Raw genomic sequence first — 6,083 nt, forward strand, 5'->3', positions numbered from 1 at the left:
CATTAAGAAAATGTATGAAACCTCGGGAAAAATCCAATCGGCTTGATACAAATCATACAATACTAACAAATACATTATTATTCAGCAAAGACTCACTTTACCAGGCGTACAGGTTCATGTAGGAATCCAACAATGAAATATTCTTCCCCTGTATGATTACGTCAAGGAGATGCATGGAAAAGAGAATCTCCTTTGTTTATGTCAAGAACTGAGCTACTGTGGGTACCTAGACATTTCATTAGTCATCCAAACAAGGTGTGCAGAGTATCAAAAAGGGTGATATGCTGGTAAACCAACCACACAATCTTTTCATGGAAAGATGAAAACCAAACATGTTTATCAACTGAGTAGATAAAAAGGAACCTTCTAAGTTTTTTTGAATGACCAGCTCAATTCATCATCTACATGTATACACAAGATATTCTATTCAATCCATTCCAATATGCTGACAACCAGTCAACCAGAAATCCTATTGATGTAATAGCTGCATGAATATTAATACAAGGAAAAGGTGCCCAGATTAGAGTACACTAAAATCACAGAGAGAAATTATCATGAACTGTTGTCATCATAAAATCCAAACAAGATCAAGATCTGCATGACCCAAGGTGAGCTGATCATCAAAGAGGTCCACAGAAGTTTTTCGAATCACAAATTTGGACAAAGATCCTTTGCCCTACACACACTGGACAAACGTACACACAGTGACTGAATCAGTCATGATGCAATTGCGACGCACCAGTCTTTCAAACGTGCTGCAAGGCACTGTGCAAAGTCATCACTAGTCTCAAGACTCTTAATCAGGGCAGCATATTGTGAAACAAATCATCAGTGACTTTTCACTGACAATTTTTTAAAGAGCTCTTCTGCATTTCTTGCATTCGATCAATAACACTGTATACAGAGGTAAACAAATCAAGTTTGGGTGTACGGTACGCTTTTTTCCAGACTGTACACAAAATGTTTTTCAGTGTACAATATGTTTCTGTTGTTGCTCCTGCTGCAGCACGTGTAGCTGAAAAATTAAGATTCCCTGGATTTCACAAAATGACCTCATCAGCTGCATTCTAAATACCATCATAAATCCTGAGATTTCCCGTTCCAACCCTTATGACTGCTCCTTGCCTACGAACGGAATCCCCCTTACAATGAAATGAGTCACAAACACACACACATAAATGGGGACACTAGAGATCTATAATCTCATATATTCAGCACCAACATTCAACAAAGAAAAAAGAAATTATGCCCATATCTTGCAGCGAATATTGCACGAGCAGAATTGTAAAAAAAGATGATGCATTTTAATGAGTCATATGATCCATATCGAGTGATTTGTCACTCTAGCAACAGCATTCCTAAGTCAGTATGCATATACAGACAATGAAAAGAGTAAGAATGAATAACTACTGGTACGGTAATAAAAAAAAATGGTCTATTAAAACAAATAATTCATTGCAAAAAGATGAATCAGAATGATAATTGCTGTACAGGCCTATTATATCAAATCTGTTTTGGGACATTTCATTTATGGTCAATTAAAATCTGGGATATGAAATTCTTTGTAATTACAGGACTTTGACAGTTGACAAAATATGGACCTCCCCCCCCCCCCCTCCTATATAAAGGAAATCTTGGATCTGCCCTGCAGAATACCATGGGGAATAGGCCCAAATACTAGTTCAATTCTCCTGCATAAAAGGACATTAGAGCTAATTCATTCACATCACTCATGCCAGTTTGATGGTAATGAAGCTTTGAACATGATGAAATTCTATTTATATTGTACATATTGTAGTCCCACATGTATGGACTTTCATGTAGGATGATCGAGAGTGGCATCAACTAAGAACGATCTTACGAATGAAGAAAGAAGGGAATATTCTTATTGATAGTTTCCATCTATTTTAAGAAAATGTGGAATATAGATGGGCATTTAATGGATGTTAAAATGTAAAATGTGAAATTTCATCAACTTTTGTGATGGCTTTTTTTCATAGAGTCTAATGGTTTTCAAAATAGAAAACATATAAATGTTAATGCTAACAGTCGTTTAAACGCTGTTTAAACGTTTGGACTCAGCCCCTACATGTATGTATACGAAAAAACATCAGCATTACACTTGTATATGTATGCCTGCATTCAGTACTATCCCATCGATACAATGAACATGGATGGGGAAACATTGACATAGGCCAGGTCGAAAACCACCTATAAATTTAGGCCTACATCATATATGTTTTAATGCAGCCTGAACCAGGGAAGTTGGACCATGGAAAATTAGGCCTATAGTATATACATGTACATACATGTATGTAGTTGACTTGAGTGTCTCATTAAATGTAAACGTGTGAAGTCTTTGACACCTTCCTATCAAATCAAATTTACAATCCTATTTCCTTATACAGCTAAGGTGTTAAAGACTAGCTAGGTGGCTTTAGATATATTACTCCATAAAATCTACCCCCATCTTTGTTGGACAAGAACCCTTTCTCTATTGAAGTGTTTGTTTTATGAGTCATACACTACAGGTTCCCTAATGAAATTTGATATTCCACGACTGTGTGCCCTTTCACAGTGTACAATGTCAATCACAAAGTAAACCATGATTATATTATACCCTTTTTACACAGGCTAAAATTTCCTTAACCCCGTACTATAGGTGGGGCTAAATGGCAATTTAGCCCCACCTATAGTACGGGGTTAAGCTTAGCCCACTTTCTTTTTACACAGCATTTTTGCAAAGTGGGCTAACCCCACCTTTAGTACGGGATTATTTGGCCTTGCAAAAAAGCAGGGTTATCCCAGCAATTGCGGTGCTAAGAGCGATAGTACGGGGTTAAGATCGCTGGGGTTAAGATCGCTAGTGTAAAACGAAAGTGGGCTAAGCTTAACCCCGTACTATATAGTACGGGGTTAAGGAAATTTTAGCGTGTGTAAAAAGGTACGAGTGAAGTACTTGTACTACGAATGATCGACAAAAACCACTAGTCCGGGGTTAGCGAGTTTCGTGTGTGAAAAGCAAGCATTCCTTATCCGGGGTTAGCGATAACAATTTGGCATGTGTGAAAAGGAAAAAAACATAGTACGGGGTTAAGGATAGTACGGGGTTAGCGATAGTCCGGGGTTAAGAAAATCCTGTGTAAAAAGGGTATTAGCCTAGTGTCTGTCTCGTGGCCTTTTACTGTCTATCTAATGGGATATCTGACTTACAATGTATGGGGTCTATCAAGACTCTTTTGGGGATAAATCCTGGATCCATCACTTTATACCCCCATCTCACTAGATGGCGATTCCACTGCGATCGTCAAAAATCGACAAAGCGTGGTATAACGTAGCTTGATCGTGCCTTGATCTTTTCAATCTTCTCCGTCGTACCTTGATCTTTTCTGAAGCGGCAAGGATCGCCACCATCTTCCTGGTCGCCACAAAATTTTGAACATGTTCAAAACTTACGTAGCGAGATCGCGGAGGTGCTAAAGCGCATCACAATCGAGTCATGAGCGTATTACAAACGACATATTCGTAGCTGTAACGGAGCCCCAACGCATAAAGCGTAGTATAAGCGCATTAAAAGCGGCACCGATCGCCCGTGGTTTTCAGGCCCGTTCCCAAGACAATTCTGCTACCCTGCTTCCGTTTACAAGGCGACTGACTTGCGCTTGACACGCTTCACACAGCTTCCACCACGACGCTTTCTTCTTTGGGTGGCAAGTGGCACACGTTCTCAGCCCGCTACAGGCGTTCGCGTTGCACTTTTGCTGCGCTGCTGATGACTGGGCAGCGATTGCGCAACAACCGTCCGCGCTGCTATAAAACGCTGTGCCGATGGTGGCGGATTATCATATTTGCAACTGATTACGAGGCGATACCACGGCGTTTTCAAACATACCTCCCACAAAAAGGACCAGAAAAGGGAAAGCTGCCCAAGCTACCCCTCTTAGGCCGGCGGGTTATGGTGGTGGTAGAGGAGGAAAAGGAGGGGGTACAGGAGGAGGATGAAAATCTTACTGCTGAGCCAGCTGGAAAGAGAAAAAAGACGCTCACATGTCTTGATGACGAAATGGGTTACCTCTGCAGAAATAAATAAATTGATTATGTTTTGAAAATAAATTGAATTATAACCACAGTGACAGTAGACAACATCAAATTTTGTTAATGATTCGATCACTAATGTATTGATTGGGAAAGGCAATCTTTAGGGAGATTCTGGCATTGTGCCCCCCTCCCCCCCCCCCCTCCCTTTTTATGAGTGCTCTCACATCAGTAGACTACTTCTTGTCAGCAAATTTGAAAGGAATTTACCAAATATTTTTGAGTGACAAACTTTTGTGGAAAAAAATAAACAGAATATCAAAGATTTTTATGCTCTTTTATGAAATTCTGGATGCATCCCTCATATTAACTATTAGGCTCATCGACATCTTTTGAATGAAATTTTAAAAATATTGTATATTATGACTTAGGTGACAGCCAGGATCGGACCCTGTATCTTTTTGGCCTCCTCCTTCTCCTGTCCTCGCATTCAACTTTTAACTGATGTTCTTTTAGAATGCCAAGATGTATAAGTCCAACCAAATTCTGGACATCCATGTTGGTCGGAGGTTGGCAATCGACTGAAAAATGTGTCATGTGCCGCGATTAGTATGCCGATTGCTTGAAATCGTTTCAAGAGCCCATCATGAACGTAACATAATCGCTTCATTCGTAGCACCACCGTACCGAGGTCCTAATTAGCATATGAGCCTCGTTGTACGATCGCTTTGATCGCAGAAGCAGCGCATCACATCTGCCTCGAATCGTCGCAAGAAAGTGGCATCGTCATACTTTCAGCGTATTACCATCGCCTTCAGCGCAGGTCGGTCGCATAGAAGTTGCAGTGAAATCGTCTCGCAGGCTAAAAATAGAATTCGAGGAAGATTCTGCTACGATTTGCGGGATTTACACAGATAGCCATGGTCGCCACGATCGCCTTCCTAGTGAGATGGGGGTATTATACATGTAGATGTACAGGCCTTCGTACAAATGGCACTATGAATGAAAATATGAACACAACACTAACACATGAGTACCAGTAATCTCCATTCATCATCTCCAATTACAATTACACTGTATAATTACGATTGGAAAGGTTGAAAAGGGGTTGAGTGTTTTCATATATGCGACACTGATCATATTAATAATTGATATTGATTTGCTCTGTTGAAATCCGTTCAAAAGATATTGATGTCAATATCATACATATTTTTAGCAAAAGATTTCACTCTTAACTACAGATTCATAAAAGCATCACCAATGAAGCCTACATGCCTGACCTATTTCTGAAATCAAGATTTTAAAAAGTTTATTACTGAATATTAATGAGACAAATGTTCAGAGCAGAAGGCCTATGGATATTTTGAAATCATGTTTTCAATGAAATCCTGATGTGTAAAGGGCAATTCTGGTAAGAATGTAATATCATATCAAAAGTTCAACAACAAGAATGCTTTCCATATAAGGGCATTAAGTAGGTTCGTAGTGGGCCAAGATTACAAGCTGAGAAGCACTACACTGTGTAGCATGCTGGGGTTTACAGCAATTAGCCCAAACCTGTCTACAGTAGACTGACAAGTCTGCTAGTATTTGAAAATGGCTAATTAAAAAAATGACTTAGGACAGTCACAGAAGTCATCGCTCCGACCTTGGCCTTTAAGTACAGTAAAGAATTGAAGGCTATCGGATCAAACTATGCATGCCTACATGTACCTCAAAATCAATGGCCAACTGTATTCACCATCAACTTGTTCTGTTCTCATACATGATTTTCTCTGCGGTTATGCAAGCTGGCAATTTGAACAATCAGTAGGGTTAGGCTTTTTTAATAGGGTTTTAGTTTCAGAAAAGACCTTGGTATGAATATGGTTGTACATTATGTTTTGGTTTAGATTTAGGCTCATTTTGTTTTCCATGCTCAATAGATCAACATCAGGATTCTCCAGAGCAATTTTTAAGTGGAGTATACCAAGTACAGACCATATAAAGCGGATACATGTATACAATATATTTTGAAGGCAAGGTCACTCTACTATTTGGCACATATT

This window comes from Lytechinus pictus, chromosome 3 (assembly GCF_037042905.1).
Source record: "Lytechinus pictus isolate F3 Inbred chromosome 3, Lp3.0, whole genome shotgun sequence".
Taxonomy (NCBI): domain Eukaryota; kingdom Metazoa; phylum Echinodermata; class Echinoidea; order Temnopleuroida; family Toxopneustidae; genus Lytechinus; species Lytechinus pictus.